This window comes from Chroicocephalus ridibundus, chromosome 3 (genome assembly GCF_963924245.1).
Source record: "Chroicocephalus ridibundus chromosome 3, bChrRid1.1, whole genome shotgun sequence".
Taxonomy (NCBI): domain Eukaryota; kingdom Metazoa; phylum Chordata; class Aves; order Charadriiformes; family Laridae; genus Chroicocephalus; species Chroicocephalus ridibundus.
In genome coordinates this window covers 116108535-116124611 of record NC_086286.1, presented here as the reverse complement: position 1 = coordinate 116124611, position 16077 = coordinate 116108535, and positions in this window count along the sequence as shown.

The window sequence follows — 16077 nt, the reverse complement described above, 5'->3', positions numbered from 1 at the left end:
GTGAGATCGAATGCACCCTCAGCAAGTTTGCCGACGATATCAAGCTGAGTGCTGCAGTTGACACACCTGAGGGACGGGTGCCATCCAGAGGGACCTGAGGAACCTTGAGAAGTGGGCCCAGGAGGCCCTTATGAGATTCAATAAGGCCAAGTGCGAGGTCCCGCATGTGGGTCGGGGCAAACTCCAGTATCAGTACAGACTGGGGGATGAAGGAATTGAGAGCAGCCCTGAGGAAAAGGACTTGGGGGTACAGGTGGATGAAAAGCTGGACATGATTGCAGCCAACTAAACTAAAGAACATGTTGCCACAGGTCAAGGGGTAATGGTTTTAAACTAAAAAAAGGTAGATTCAGACTAGATATAAGGAAGAAATTTTTTCCAACGAGGGTGGTGAAACACTGGAACAGGTTGCCCAGAGAGGTAATAGGTGCCCCATCCCTGGAAACATTGAAGTTTGGGTTGGATGGGGCTCTGAGCAACGTGATCCAGTTGAAGATGTCCCTGCTCATTGCAGGGGGGTCAGAGTAGATGAGCTTCCAACCCAAGCAATTCTAAGATTCCACAATTCTAAGAGCTCAGACATGTGGACATGGTCAGCTCACGCCGGTTGACCTGGGAGCCCAAGGAACGGGCTTTGGTGTGGTTTAATTTCTAAGTATAGACACCCTCTAGTGCCAAAGGGAAAAAAAAGGGCACAGGATTTTAGGTCCTCTGGTTTCAGATAAACAATGCATTTCTATTCTGCATGTAGTTCACAGAGGGCAGTAGACATCCCTAAGAAGATGTAAGGGCGCTGGGCATGACACCATGTGCTATGGGCACGATCAGTGTTTCTGCCTAGAAGCAGGCACTAGAGCCACTAGAGACACATCCTCGAAACTGCCTGTCAGGCGTGACCATTGTGTGACCATTGCAGGGCTCCTTCATGCTCTGGGATCCCTGGCTCCAAGAAACAGGCATGAGCAGAGGACAGAAAGTGAGGCTGCAAAAAGTCCCTTGACATAGCAACGTACAAAAAGTGAAGGCTATTTGCAAAAATCGTGCCTTCATATAAGGTCTTGAACTGTCTTAAGTGGAAAGTGATAAAGTTCTCAGAGGGACAGAGTTCTGGAAATAAAATAAAATCATGTTTTCAATAGATATTTTTCCCGCATATCATTAGTACGGCATGGTAACAGAACTGGAATTTGAATGGTATGAAAAGAAGCAAATGTATTTTTCACATTGACATTAGCCTCAATATTATTTCTTCATGAGTCAAAACAAAGTGGACCTGTCTCACTTAGTGAAGTCATTTTGCAGTAACAATGGCAAAGGAGTTCTTGGTTAGTGATTCTTTGGATTCAATTTTTTGTTTTGTTTTGTTCTGAAAATACACTAGCTTTGCCATAACTCTTTTCTTTTTTACTTACTCTTTTTCCAGTGACTTTGGTTTGTGCAAAATTCATTTAATGGCATGCTTTTTGAAATCCCACCTTAGAATGTCTATTTAGAAGCTATTGGAGAATTTTCATGGGAAACTATCAATAAGGTTGACAGAATGTTAGGAATGCATATGTAGTAATGGAATATGACAATATTTTTTAATCAGTTTTTACAGAAAGTAGGGAGAATGGACTTCATAGAATGTCATAGAATGTGTTGAGTTGGAAGGGACCTTTAAAGGTCATCTAGTCCAAAAAGACTTGCAAAAAGATTTCTACAATGCAAATTGTCTCAGGCCAAACTAACCCTACCAAGGAAATTTTGGGGATTATTGCAGAGGAGGTCTAGATGCACAGATGTCACAGACACACATGCATTGTACTGCGGTATTCGTATGTTGCTAGTTTGAATTAAGCTCAAAATGAGATTTTATCTCTCTTGAGTGCAGGCCCATAAGAATACTCAATTCCCTTAGAATAGTGAGGCTGAACTGCATTAAATAAATTGCACAATGTCAAAATATGAACAAATATAAACATCTCTAAGTCATGTTGAAGTGCCGCACTTGAAGCATATATTTCAGGGAAGGAATTTTGAAAACAACGATCTAGCGTGTCTTACACTGCAACACCTGGTAGCCCATAGGAACTTCTGTCCTAGCATTTGTGTTTGTAAGCTTTCGATGATCACTGTAGCATAGCATATTTACCCGATTTCCTCAGCAATACCATTTTAAGAGTGTTCAGTGGCTTCTGCCTCCTGAGATCACCGAAAATACCATTGCCTACTAGCGTTCTTATGCCCTGCCCCAATTGGTTGGTATTATCTAAAAGCAAAACATTTCCTGTGAACAGACCCCATGTGCCATTTTCTGCAGTAGCAAAAAGAAAACCCAGCAAAACAAAACCATCTCCAAAATCCAGAAAGGCCACTTTTCTCAACTACCTACAAGGCTTGTTTGTGCAGCTTATTTAAAAACTAAGCGGTGCTGCATACTGAATAGGAGAGAACCAGATTGAGGTGTCTTACTGAGATGGGGCTGCACTGGTCTGCAAACAATCTCTTCATCCTCTTGTGAAGAGAATGGGGGCCATGCAAAGGAGTTCTGGTGAGAAACAAGCTCTTTTGGGGTGAGGTACAAGCTCTGAGGGTGGAGGGAGAGTTTAGGAACAGAGACACTGTATAGACAAAGTCAAGGTAGTGCTCAGCACAACACTGTGGCTGCTCTCCTGGCAGTTGAAGGATGTCTTTTTTTAAGTCAGGAGATATTTGCTAGTTCATTTTCTACCGTACTGACATTTGATATGGCATTTCAGGAGAGCACGACCAACTTTGATGAACCTGACGGCTGATTTCCCTATATCCCCTGTGACCCACGTGTCAGCTGAGCAGCTGGCTCTGTGTGTGTGCTTTTAGTTTGTAGCAAATGTAGATAAAATGAGTCACACCAGACCTCGGTGAAGAAGGTAATACTCTTATGTTATCCTTGGCTGTAGCAATGGGCTGCGGTGAAGTATGCAGTGAGCTGCTGTGGTTCACTTGATGCATGGTAACTCATTAATATTCAATACCGTGATCACGGGTCAGAGCCCCCAGTTTTCTTTAGCTCCTTTAAAAAGTCTTAGGCAGGGATTATGCCTTGGGAAGGACCTTCCACCTTGGAGAGGTATGATTTTCCCAGGAGTTTAAGCCTGCAGCAGCTGGGGGATGTTCTGCCCTTGAGACTCTGCTGTGAATCACATTTCGGCAAGAAAGAAATTCAAATCCCACCCTGGCCTCTGGCTGGCATAGTAAATCTGTAAAAATCACTCCAGCTGAGAGGTATGGATCCACATAGACCTATGCGGAATGTAAAGCACATAATCCTGTGAAAACTGCCTGGGCTGTGTAGGAGAGGAGCTGTAGCATAGCCAGAATACAGAAGAGGGACATGTGCAAAGCCAGACTCTTCCCCCCACAGGTGATTTGTGAGAGTTAGCATTTGGTCTGTGAGTGATTTAACTGCTGCCTTCTCTCCCCTCAGTCTGTTTGATAATGACTGGGGGGAAAGGTGCAAGTTGCTCCTTGCAGCATAAAAGAACAACAGAGCTGGGTGGCCCAGGCAAAAATAAGGTTTACAATGCAGATTTTTAAAAGGAGGCATTTAAAACAAGGGTATTGTACGCTTTCTGTCAGCTAAAGTGGCTTTTCATGGATATCAGCTCACGGGGCTTGACTGAAGGTATGCCAGGAATGCCGGATAGGTCAGCTGGGTGCTGAACTGACATGTCCTAAAGGAGTGAGGCATGATCCAAGAGCAACGCCAACATGAAAACATGTGTCAGGGTGTGTCAGGACAGAAAATGATCAATACCTACTACTTTTAATAGTCCCCAGTTCTGCGCAGCATCAGTGAGCAGTCCATGAGTTCTTTTATTGATGACACCATGGGATGTGAGACAAGATCCATGGATAAAGAATTTCAGGTTTGCTTTATGGCCTTTCCAATAAGGAGTAATCTTTTTTTCAATGAGATAAGAATTATTGGCAATCCTTTAAATTATAACAAATGCCTGAAACACACCTAAGCTAATTTAGATTTAATAGGAAAGTAATTACAAAGCCAATACAGACCTATTGATTTCTACAATTACATTTACTGGACTTCATCATCTACCTACTGTTACACGCACACAGTCAGCTAAATCTTTCAATTCATATTTTAAATTAGAGTGTCCCTTAGAGAGGGGCCTGTACCGTATTAAGCTTAAAGGCATTGCTGAGTACACGAATCCAAAGTTGTTTAGAATTTCCCCTATTTTCTGGGCTATTATTTTCTAAGCCAAGCATCTGCTTTACGTGGAATTCTGTGCATGCACATAGAAAATTTTGTCCAAAATTCTTCAGCTGTTTCAGAAAACGAATATATCATTTGAGAAAAGTATATTATTTTGTTCACATTACAGAGGTGATTTACTTTAAGTAATCCAATTACCCACATTCCACAAGGCTTTAAATTTGGCAGGGAGGGATTGTGCCTTTTACAGCATCTCAGCCCTCATCTTCCCACAACAACACGTCACCCCATTTTCTCTGTAAAGTCATTCCTTTTTCTCATTTCATTCTCTGCGCTTTTACTCACTAGTTCTCAGGCCAAGTTTATTTTTTTGTGCCTGATCAGGACATTTGGCCAGAGACCTCCCAAAGCCCCCTCCCAGGCGGCTGGTTTGACCTCTGATTCCCCATCCAGGCTCAGCTCCTCTCCGGCACCGCTCTTCACATCCTGCTCACATTTTCCTCCCAGTCTCCTGCCGCAAGCTGCTTATTTATTTATTTTTTTTTTTCACAGAAACCCAGTGTCAAGTTCAAACCCTCATTTCATATTTCTAAAGTTTTGCTGTTCCTGAACTTTACTGTGAATTCCTTCTCCCTATATTTTTTTTTTCCTAGTTTTTACTGGGATCTTTTCCTTTTCTGCAGCACATTTAACCCTGTCTGGATGCTTCTAAATTCCTGTCGTACCACACTAAAAATACAGCCTTTTCCCTACAGGGGACCAAAAGGGTTACAGAGACTGGAGAAACTCCTTGCAGCTTCACCCACACACCTGGGCAAGGGTGAGGCTCCGTTTGCTTCCTCGAGGCTCACTCTTCATGACCTCATTCAAAATCCTGACTCAGATAAAACTCCCCTTGAAATCGATGGGGGATTATATAGACTAATTAAGAACTTCTGGCCTGGAACCAAACATCTTGTTGGAAGCCTAATTAGAGATGATTATAAGTTGATTGTCTACAGTTAATAAAATAGGCCTTCTTGATTTTCTTTCCTGCTCTTCTTGGAAAGTTGAGGGTGACTGCAGGAAAACTGTTTGTGTTGACGTGTTTTGTGCAGTGCTGTACGTAGTTGGCCACTCTTTGTGAGTGTTTAAGACTGTACGGATCTTCTTGCTAAAAAAGAAAAAAAAAAACAACTTTTTTTTTTTTTTTTTTTAGAACATGCTAAAATTCACAAAATTATTTCAGTGAATCTACCTGGGTTCATTTCTCAGGAGACAGGGTAGAAACACCACTGCTTTACCCAGCTGTAACTTAAAAGTTCTTTTGAAAGGAGTGGTAGAAAAATTACTACATGAATCCTGTATGAGATTGTAAATCTGGTTCTATGCTTCATTTCCACTGCTTTTTCACCTCTTTGAATTCTGTAATAGGCTGTTGGCTTTAACTTCCCAATGGGATCTGACCAAGCCACAGTCCAAGCATCACCAAAGTCACACTGGAAAACTCACAAGGAATTTCAATAGGGATTGAAACAGTTTGTGTGTCTTGTGCTTTTTGTTAGACTGCAGAAAATAAGATTTCATTGTAAATTCAAACATGGCAACACAAACAGCCTTATGTAAAGAATTCAATAATAAATGCGTATAGTTTCTATAATCACAGGAATTGCATATGTAGCACTGGGATTATTATTTAAGAAAACTGTTGTTCTTCTGTATCAAAAAATGAAATCAGTTTGTGCTTAGGCCTGACCGCTGATGCCTTGAGTATTTACACTACAAACTAAAAGACATGGATTGTGTGACAAGTTTTCAATGAACAATACTAAAATGTTAAAAATTGTCATTTATAACTTTTTTTTCTCCCTCCATGACATGTAGAATTTCATTCATACTGACTTTCATGGACAGCAGTTTTCCAAAAATAAGCACAGAATAATAGGTTTTTGTGCAATGTATTTCAGATGTGGTAATCTGTTCTGCCTCCATTTCTTTCCTTGACCAGGTGGGGGTGTTCTTGGCATAACATTTCTCAAGAATGAGATCCACAAATATATGGCAATTCTCTGCTGACATCTGGGAAGAGTTGGTTTTAGTCTATGGTCTAGCTCTGACAGCAAGCATATGGGATCACCATTTTGACTGGATCACAGGAATGGTCTTATTCTGAGAGTCTTATTACGCCAAAATCCACAGCAATGAGTCTGGGCCAACGGTTCTGGAGCAATGCATTACAATTAATATAATCACTGGACACAATGTGGAATAATTGCCCTAACAAAAGTGTTCTGTTTAGTGTTTAAGTTTCTAGCTGGGGGAAAATTTTTTGGGAAAAAAAAGGAACTCTGTTATTTTGCTTTTGTTAAAATTATGAAACAAAATAAGAATTCTGCAAATAGTTTTCTGAAGTCTATAAGAAGTTAGCCTTTTTTCTGAATTCAGTTGTTTATCCTATACCTGTGAGTTACTAAGTACCTCCAGAACTGTATTAATGTTTAACTTAATATTTATATGGATGTATACAGACTTTTGTGCTTTAGTACCTGTATACCTAAAAAGAGAAGGGAGTAGCAGTTTACAATGATCCTGTTAGACAGTGAGAATTTTACAGGGTGAAAAATAGCACAAGATTTCAAGTTACACAGAAAGGCTGCGGCCGAGTCAGGAAATGAAGGCAGGGTAGTGCCAAATATAAGACCATCTTTCCTATCTTATTTTGTCACTCTTAAAGTTTACTAAAAATAGGAGATAAGTAGCTCAGAGAACTGGTCCACTTGTTACGGTGCCAAGAACTGAGTGTCAAGAAAATTCATTCAAATTTTGCAGACACATACATTAGAGCTGTGGACTTTCTCTTGAAGGTGACTTCTAGTTCCCAAAAATGAAAGTGCTGTCACCTGAAAGAGCCGCTCCCTGTTCATGCAGCTGAGGTGTGGATGGAAGGGACCGCTGTTTTCTTCTGTTGTAGTTGTAGCTGAAGTTGCTTTTCCAAAATTGCCCCCTAAAGTTAGATTTCGTGTTTCCTTTGTCCCACACAGTGACCTACCCACTAGCCTGTACTGACCCTTGTTAAACCGAAAGAACTTCTTCTGCACTCACTGTCATCTCGGTAAACATCGCCTTGATAGAGGGCATGTTTCAGCTTTTATTATTTAACTCAAAAGCCAACATTACCCAGGAGATGTAGACCAGGAGGTCTATATACATACATTTGCAGCATATGATGTTCCCTGTGGAGTGAGCTCTATGAGATTACGCTGCATTTGTGTGTATGTGGGGATCTGCGCACATAGGTCTGCCCATCATTTTCATCTACCTCCCAATAACTTCTGAACCACTTAACTAGTTTCAACCCAGTATAACAGAATTTAGCAGGAATTAAATATCCAATTTTGTAGGAATAGGTGGCTGAGCAGAAAAGAGAGGTCATTAGTGGTCTAATCGAGTCAGACCTTCTCTGGTCACGAGGTTGCAGCATGCTCTCCACCCACTGGAGAATTCACACAGAAGACAGCTATTATGGCTGCCCCAACCACAGGAAAAGTTTTAATTGGTACTTACACCAGAGAACCCAACCACAAGACACAAAGCCATAAAAAAACCCCAGGTTTCATTATCTCTGCTGCAGATGGAACTGCCTGTCTCTCCGGGAACCGCTCTTTACTTTATTTGTGGCAATTTCACCAAACTTTTCATCTCCATTTCATTCGAGCTAATCTGTCCCCATCACAGCTGGCTCACTGAGCTCTGAGAAGCAGATGTATGAGGTCCCTGACTAGCGCTTGGTGAACTCAGCTTGGACCATTTCAATGCTAGTGCTGTGCTGCGCCATTCCTCCCCATCCACTCTCCTTCTAATCTCCGAGTACTTTGAGCTATCACAATCTGGCTGTGGATTGTTGAAGGTTTCACAAAGAGACCTCTTACATTTATGAGGGAAAAGAATGTCTGCAACTCCTTTATTTGTCATCTTTTTCCAAAAAGACCACCTCCAGTTTCCCAATGTTGGCTAATGAAGCCAGTGAGCTGGTTTTGGAACAAAAGTGTTTCATCCCTAAACTAACCAGTTGTCTGAACAAGCTTGATACAACCTCCTTTTATCAGTAAAGTGTTTTACCTGTCTCTGTGAAACCCAGATTTTTCCTGTCTTTGTGACTTGCCTAGAGAATCATCCTCTACAGAGAAAGGCCGGCATCTCTGCAGAGGGACATTCATGGCAGCTATTTTTTAGGACATTTTATATGCGCTATTTGGCAGTGCCTAAATATTTTACAGATACAAGACGGGTCTAGATAAGTAGATTAGATTAGATATCTAATCTTGAACAGGGTTGAAAATGTGTTACAAAATTGCATTCAAAATACACGGACTATAACCTATCATGAACATAACATGTAGCAGAACAAAACATCCAATTGAGAAAGGAGATTTGGAAGTTAAGTAATTTCTTGATGACGGCCCAATCCTCATTTGAAACAAACTGGCATCAGCAGCCATCAAAATCAATTAAATCATGTTAATGAAACAGGAGCTAAGGGTGTGGACTTAAAATAACATTATTTTATTTTCACTAAATAGAAAATGCTAGGGCAACAGTTGTGCTCTTGAGAAGAGCCGTGCAAGTTGCCATACTCTCTATGCCCATCTCCTCTACTAGCAGGGGAAGAAACGCTGACACACAAAAGCCTTGTGAAGCTTAGTGTACTAGAGAGGAAAAAAAATTCTAAAGAGAAAGTCTCTGTTTTGCCAGTTAAGGGCTGTTCTAACACCAACTAAAATGGCTGAGATGCCAGTGAAGTCAGCCTGTTTCCAGACCAGATGGGAACTCCGCATTTTCTTTGCCAAGAGTGGGCAACAAGATACAGTCCCACATGATGACCATGGGCCCACGGAGATGTTAGCTGGCCCTTCACATTTAATTTATAGTGCTCTTTACCTGTGGAAGAAGGGAAACCTTTAAGCTGTCATCTTTAGGCTCAAATCAGATGTGCTACTTTAACTAGTACGTTCTTAAAATCCTCCAAATTCTCAGGCATTCTACATAAATTACAAGGAAATGAAAACACAACAGTTAATGTTTTTTTCAAAGTTCTATCTTACCCTTAGGAGATCTAATCAATCCTTTAAATCTCTAATTATAATAAATCCTATTTTATATTGACATACAAGTCTTTTTGATCCAGATTACTTTCCTAATTATTATAAAAATTATGGATAAAGATCCATCTTTAATATAAAATTCAGCAGTACATCACAATTGCATGACAATACCGCTCTAGATTTTGATGCAGTCTATAGGAGAAAAGCTATAACATACTGAGATTGCTGAGAAATTTCAGAAGACTGCCTATGCCCAAACAAGTTTGGCTGCAGATTAATATCCTTTTGTTTTTGAAAAAATGCCTTGGGATATGCAAAGACCTCGGTCACAGTTTTATATGTTACCCAAGGGCAACAGCATGGAGGGCTTTAACACAATTTAGGAAAGCATCATCAGACTTTTCTGCAAGATTTGTCCTCTTGACAAAGTTATAAAAGTCCATGATTTAATTTGTAAATCTGATGGGATTGGTGAATACAGTGGAACATATTCCATCGTGTATGATGTATGCTCTTCTTTCATAAGATCAGCTAAATGGAAAGGTGGAACAAGAGCTACCAAGGTAGCCCCCTGGGAATCCTTCATGAGCTATCCAGGAATGTACCTATTGTCTTTTAATTTTCTGAAAATCTCAGAGTACCAGAATTTCTCCAACATTTTCATGTGAATGTCAAGAAGGAAAGGAACCACTACTGGCAGATAAACGGTAATATTTTTCTACCTCCAATGGCTACTTGTGTACCTCCCAATATCATGTGCACGGTCTTGGCAAAGTGCCAGACTTTTCTCCGCTGTTACATCGCAGCGCTGGCAAAAAGCCAAGGAATCGGCAGTTTTGGTTTCTGTCAGGAAAAAATTCCTCCCAGAGAATTCGGATGTGATGGGATTTTAATGCGATCCAGGGTGTTTCTTAGGTCAGTGAGTCTTTTCTAGGTGGCGAAAGGACGCATTATGAAGAGGAAGGCCCCAAAACCTAGCATTCAGGGTCTTTTTCAAGGCGACTCTACCCCTGCTCTGGGCGTGTTGCCCCTCACTGCATGCAGGGAAACTGTATTCAGTTAACAATATCCATAACTGAGGAGTTCATAGAGTTGTGACAAATGCAGCTGATTGCTGTTCTCAGGCTTTGCTTGCTCTGTTTTTCAAGTGCAGACCAGCTGCTGATACATCAGTTCTTGCTGAAAGCCACAGCTCTTAGTAGCGAGGTGCTATCTCAGCCTTTTCTCAGAACATCAGTTCCCCCAAACTGAAACCACTGACACTGTACAGGGGCATTTGATTCATTTTACTTTTGTATTTTAAGCAGTATCTGTTAACATCCAAATTATTCTCTGCTTCCTGCAAGGCTCCCTAAGATAAGAGTGGTTCAAGAATGTACGTTTGTGGTAATTAAAGCATCGTGAAAGTTGCAACATCAGGAAATATATGGTCCTCCACTCTTTTTTCCCCTTCTCTTTTTTTTCTCCCTCTTGCCAGCTACTTGTCTATTTATAGAAATACACCTCACCATTTACTTAGGAGGCTGTGACATGGAGAAGCAGATATTTAGAGGAAGTCCATTTGCCTGAAAAAAACATCCATTACCTTTATCACCAGTGGAGCCCAAAAAAGAATCAATTACTATACTTCACTTGGGAATGACTAATTGAATTGTGAAATATACTGACACTCTGAAGTCACTGTGGTAAACTGAATACCGGTACTTGTAAAAGGCAGGAAATGTTGTAGATAAGGTGCTGATTCACATGATTAGAATGCATTTTCAGTTTGTGTTGATGCTCTAAGCTTGTCTTATTAATCAAGGGTCAGAGGATTAGCTCAGAAGAGAGAGAACTGCAGAGGATTTGCACCTGCTTGGTTCAACTATGAAATTAGCTCTGTGCTAAATACACTGCATTCCCATTCCACAGTTAGAAATGAGCTGGCAACTCCTTTTTCAACCATAGAACCACTTAAATTAGCCATCTGACTGGCTTTAGTGGTGCATCTGTCATAGGTACTCTGTTGTCCTCCTCCACGTGCGCTAGCACTTTCAAATCCTGCAGAGAACATAGGTGAGGGTCCTGCTGGACGGTGTCAGTGGGGATGTGCTCTGAGTCCTCACCCTGCAGCTGCTCAGCTGTGTCGAATAGCTCCACTAAACATCCCCAGGGACTGCAACTTCATCATCTGTGCTGTTAAATCGTTAGGAAAATCCTCGGCACATCTTTAGCTGAGGCCAACCTCCCAGTCCCCAATGCCTCAGAAATGGTTCAGAAGGTATCACGGGGCAAATACCATTTCCAGTAGTCTCTTCGGGTGAATGTCATCCATTTGGGTATTCACACTGAGTGCAATGTTCTTGATGCAGGTTTTACTGTGTCATTTGACCTCAGTGAGAGAGAGCAATATAGACCACATTTAATTTACAAGTGCAGACATTGTTTCTGTGTTGCAACAAATAACTGTTCAACATAAAATACTGTAACTCAGGAAGTCTAGCCCAAGAAATTGAAATTGTATAGATATATATACACACACATATATATGCTGCAAAATTAATCAAATAATATATTAATACTATTCAGTTAATTCAGATATAAAAAGCTGCACGTGGATATAATATAATTATTACACTTACTTAGCAAAATGCATGTGGTTCATTACTGAAGGAGACTTGCACGTGCTCAGGGGATCCTCGTTTTTGCATTCCCCCTGAGCTCCAGGAAGGCAGGGGTGACCTTCCTGCCCTGGTGGAATCCACCCTACAGACACTTCCAAATCAAAAGGCAGCTTTTATTTCTAGGGCTTTCTGAAAAGCTTCTGAAGAGGAAAGTGCTTTGGTCTTTGCAATGTCCTAGGGGCCTGATCCAAGCACTTTGCAAGCAAAGAGAATTGCTGAGTTTGCTGCAGAAGGTGAAATCTCAGTGCCATTGAAATAAATGCCACCATCCCCTTGATCCACTGAAGTTAGGATTTCAGTCCATAATACTGAAGAAATGTACCTCCATATGTCTCTTCTTTAACTCTTTGAAATAGCAAAAAAATAGTTCAGCAACATGCTTCAGCAGTAATGTACTCAGTGTTGTGCTTTTTTCCCCCAAAGAAAATAAAAGCACGTACAGGCATACTTAACTGAAACTGGTTACTAATTGATTTTTCTAATGTATTTTATTTAAATGCTGGAAGGGCTGGCCTTGTTTACAAAATGCAATAAACTGTTAGATTCTCTGGATTCTCCCTCCTAAATTGACTCGGTCTCATTTGTATCTCGGCGATTTGTGATTCATCGTGGTGTCAGGAAAGCATGTCCCTGTTAGAACTGGTCAGGTTATTCACTATAGCAGAAGAAAAAAAAAAGCATGAAAGAAATGTGTGCTTATGATCTGTGATCTGAAAGAGAGAAGGTTTGAGGAGCAGAAAGTAAGAGACTGTTTCTACTACTAAGCTCAAGGTGGAGGTGGAGGGAAGGGAGGAAGGGGAGGAGAGGTAAAAAGGGTAATTTGCTGCATATTTTTAGTGCATGTTTACATTGCTAGATGCTTTAATGCTGGACATCTCATGAGAAAGGATATTTTAGGTACTATCTGTCAGTGTGGAATAACTGGAATAGGTACTTTCCCTTTTTCAGGCAAGAACACAATGTAATTTTACATACTGAACACTTAATAATATATATGTGACCCACTGGATGGCATGATGCTATTGAGCAGGAGTCAGTGCTAATTCTGTGTCAAACACTGCTGAAGAGAGCAGTGTCCATAACTTAGATGGACAAATAACAAAGGAAGGAACAGATGAAGCTAAAGTAACTTGCCTATGGGCAGACAACAGCAAATTGGGAGGACTAGGGGTTAAACCTGGTTTTCTGACTCTTAATCCATGCCCTCCTTGCTCAGTGATAACGGGCAGAAGTATAAAAAGAAGCAGAAATTGCAACAAACTTCTGTGTCTCTCTTTTCCCTCCACTTTCCCTTTCCTTGCCTCCCTACTGACTTAACGTGAAGTTTTTTACTTAGAAAATTACTTCCTATCCAATCTGGTTCCTTAAGCCTAATAAAATAAGCTTTGAATCAACCATGATATGATTTTATACAGATAATTTATTTTGAGTAGTAATTTCTACTTGTGGATAAGATGCAATGCGTTCATTAATATATAGACAAAGCTAAGAGGACAAAATATAGCTTCAGAAAAATAACTTAAAGAATACAGACTTGCTAAATGGAGAGGCCAGGCCATTTGTGTACATAAATGCAGGGGACATAGCAACTGCCTAAATGCACATGCCCTAAAGCTCTTGAAATTCATCAAGGTTAGAAAACTTTAACGTCATCCTGAAAAATCAGATTTTTTTACAAGGAAGTTCTCAAAGTGTGTACAAGAACAAGTACACATTTTTTCAGTCATGTCACACACAAAAAATGACATGCACTCCAATCTCATTTCCAAGGGTTTACACCACATATTTTCAGTGCACCTGTTATGCAAATAAAAATTGCACTTCCAACTGAAATTTTATCTGACCGTGTCCACATTCTGTAGTAAAAGTTGGCTTGCTACTCAAAAGTCAAACACTATGGCCTGAGGATGGTACTGAAGAAACACTAACGCAGATCCTTGCTTTTCCAATATTTTCAGTTAAGTAGAAGACAAGCTTCTCGGATGAAGTTAATTTTGCACAAAAAGGCAGTTATGCGTACAGATGCACTGTAGGAAAAGGAGTCTGGCCAATGAACTGGAATGAGATAGCCAGGAATGCAAACTGTAATTCCTGCAAACTCCTTTGCCAGCATCTAGTTACAAGTTTATCGCAAGACTAGATGATATTCGCCACAGGAAAGCCTGTGTGTTTGTGTTCTCTTCCTGTATATCCTTATGCTAGCATCAATTCACAACACTTCCATTTCCTGAAAAATTACCTTTAGTATTCTCATCTGGGAATTACACCCATGTTGCTGTCAATATATTTTATATTGTCTGTAAGTGATGGCAAATGTGCAGTGTGCAGAGACCCCCAACAACTGCTTAGAGCCTTGACAACTGCAAAACAAAGATGTTCTGTGCTGGCCTAAGCTTGTGAGAATGAGAGAAGTGCTGGAGCCAACCGCATACTTTGGGAGTTTTCCAACTGTGGCAGGAAAAATTTCTTTTTTTTTTTCTTTTTTGGTAACAAATGGCACTAATGAGAACAATGAATTTCAGTAATTAGGTTAAGAGGCTTAGACAAACAAGCTAACTAGAACAATGAAAGATGAAGATGGGAATATAGATTATTGTAAGCTTATTGTCCTTGTAGACTGATAACAGTTTAGTAGGCTATCGGCATTATTCTAATTCATTCTGTCACAAGCTTCATTCCAGAGCTGCCCATTTCTCGATGTGCTGTTCAGATTTAGAAGCAAATAAGCTGTATAACAGGACTGGAAGAAAGTAAATCTGAGAGCTGCTGGGTGGTGAATTGACTGCACAGGAAGTAAATTCCTTGTTCAGTCAAAGAACAGCTGTAGTTTTTATAGAAAGGGAGCTCAGTCCATGAGTTAATGTCTCTAAGCTTTTGGAAAACAGCGTTCAAATCCCTGCTCTGCTGCACATTTTGTGTATGATCTTGAACAATTCACGTGAACTTCAGTTTCCCATTAGCTAAAAACTACAGTAAAATTTCTGTCTTGCAGCAGTGTGGCAAAGCCCATGACGTGCTCTGATAAGAGTAATGAGTTCGTTTAAACATCTTATGAACGACTGTAATATTTTGCAAATTACCCAACTAATTGGCTTCGGCTGAAACCTGAAGGATGCTCATTGTGAAGCCTGCCTTTGCATGCAGGCTGGTGTTTTCCATGAGGAATCAGGTTTTTCTTTCTCTGCTAACACTCATTCAATGGTTCTTTACATGTGAAGTTGCTATATGTTTTCCAAATTGGCCCTTTTTCTGCCATGTAGTCAGTCATGGCAAACATGTTTGCAAAGAGATTTCTACAGATTTCAAGAGATTTCTACAGTCAGTAGAGAAACTAGAAGGGACACTTGTACTGAAGCGGGGACAACTTCATTTTATTCTTCAGGACAAAGACTGCTGTGATCATAAAAGTTAGCGTTACTGATAAATTTCTTCAGGAACAAGTGGAGCCTCTTTCCGTGCTTTCAAGGTTCCACAGCAGTGTAACAGGATGAGTTAAGTGATGGATAAGTCACCTTGGGCTGCATCAAAAGAAGGGTGGCCAGCAGGTCGAAGGAGGTGATTCTGCCCCTCTACTCCACTCTCGTGAGACCCCACCTGGAGTACTGCATCCAGCTCTGGAGCCCTCAACATAAGAAGGACATCGACCTATTGGAATGGGTCCAGAGGAGGGCCATGAAGATGATCTGAGGGCTGGAGCACCTCTGCTATGAGGACAGGCTGAGAAAGTTGGGGGTGTTCAGCCTGGAGAAGAGAAGGCTCTGGGGAGACCTTATTGCAGCCTTCCAGTACCTAAAGGGGGCCTACAGGAAAGATGGGGAGGGACTTTTTATCAGGGAGTGTAGTGATATGACAAGGGGTAACGGTTTTAAACTCAAAGAGGGCAGATTTAGATCAGAAATTAGGAAGAAATTCTTTACTGTGAGGGTGGTGAGGCACTGGAACAGGTTGCCCAGAGAAGCTGTGGATGCCCCATCCCTGGAAGTGTCCAAGGCCAGGCTGGATGGGGCTTTAAGCAGCCTGGTCTAGTGGGAGGTGTCCCTGCCCATGGCCGGGGAGTTGGAACTAGATGATCTTTAAGGTCCCATCCAACCCAAACCATTCTATGATTCTAGGAAAGGAGGGACTGGACAGG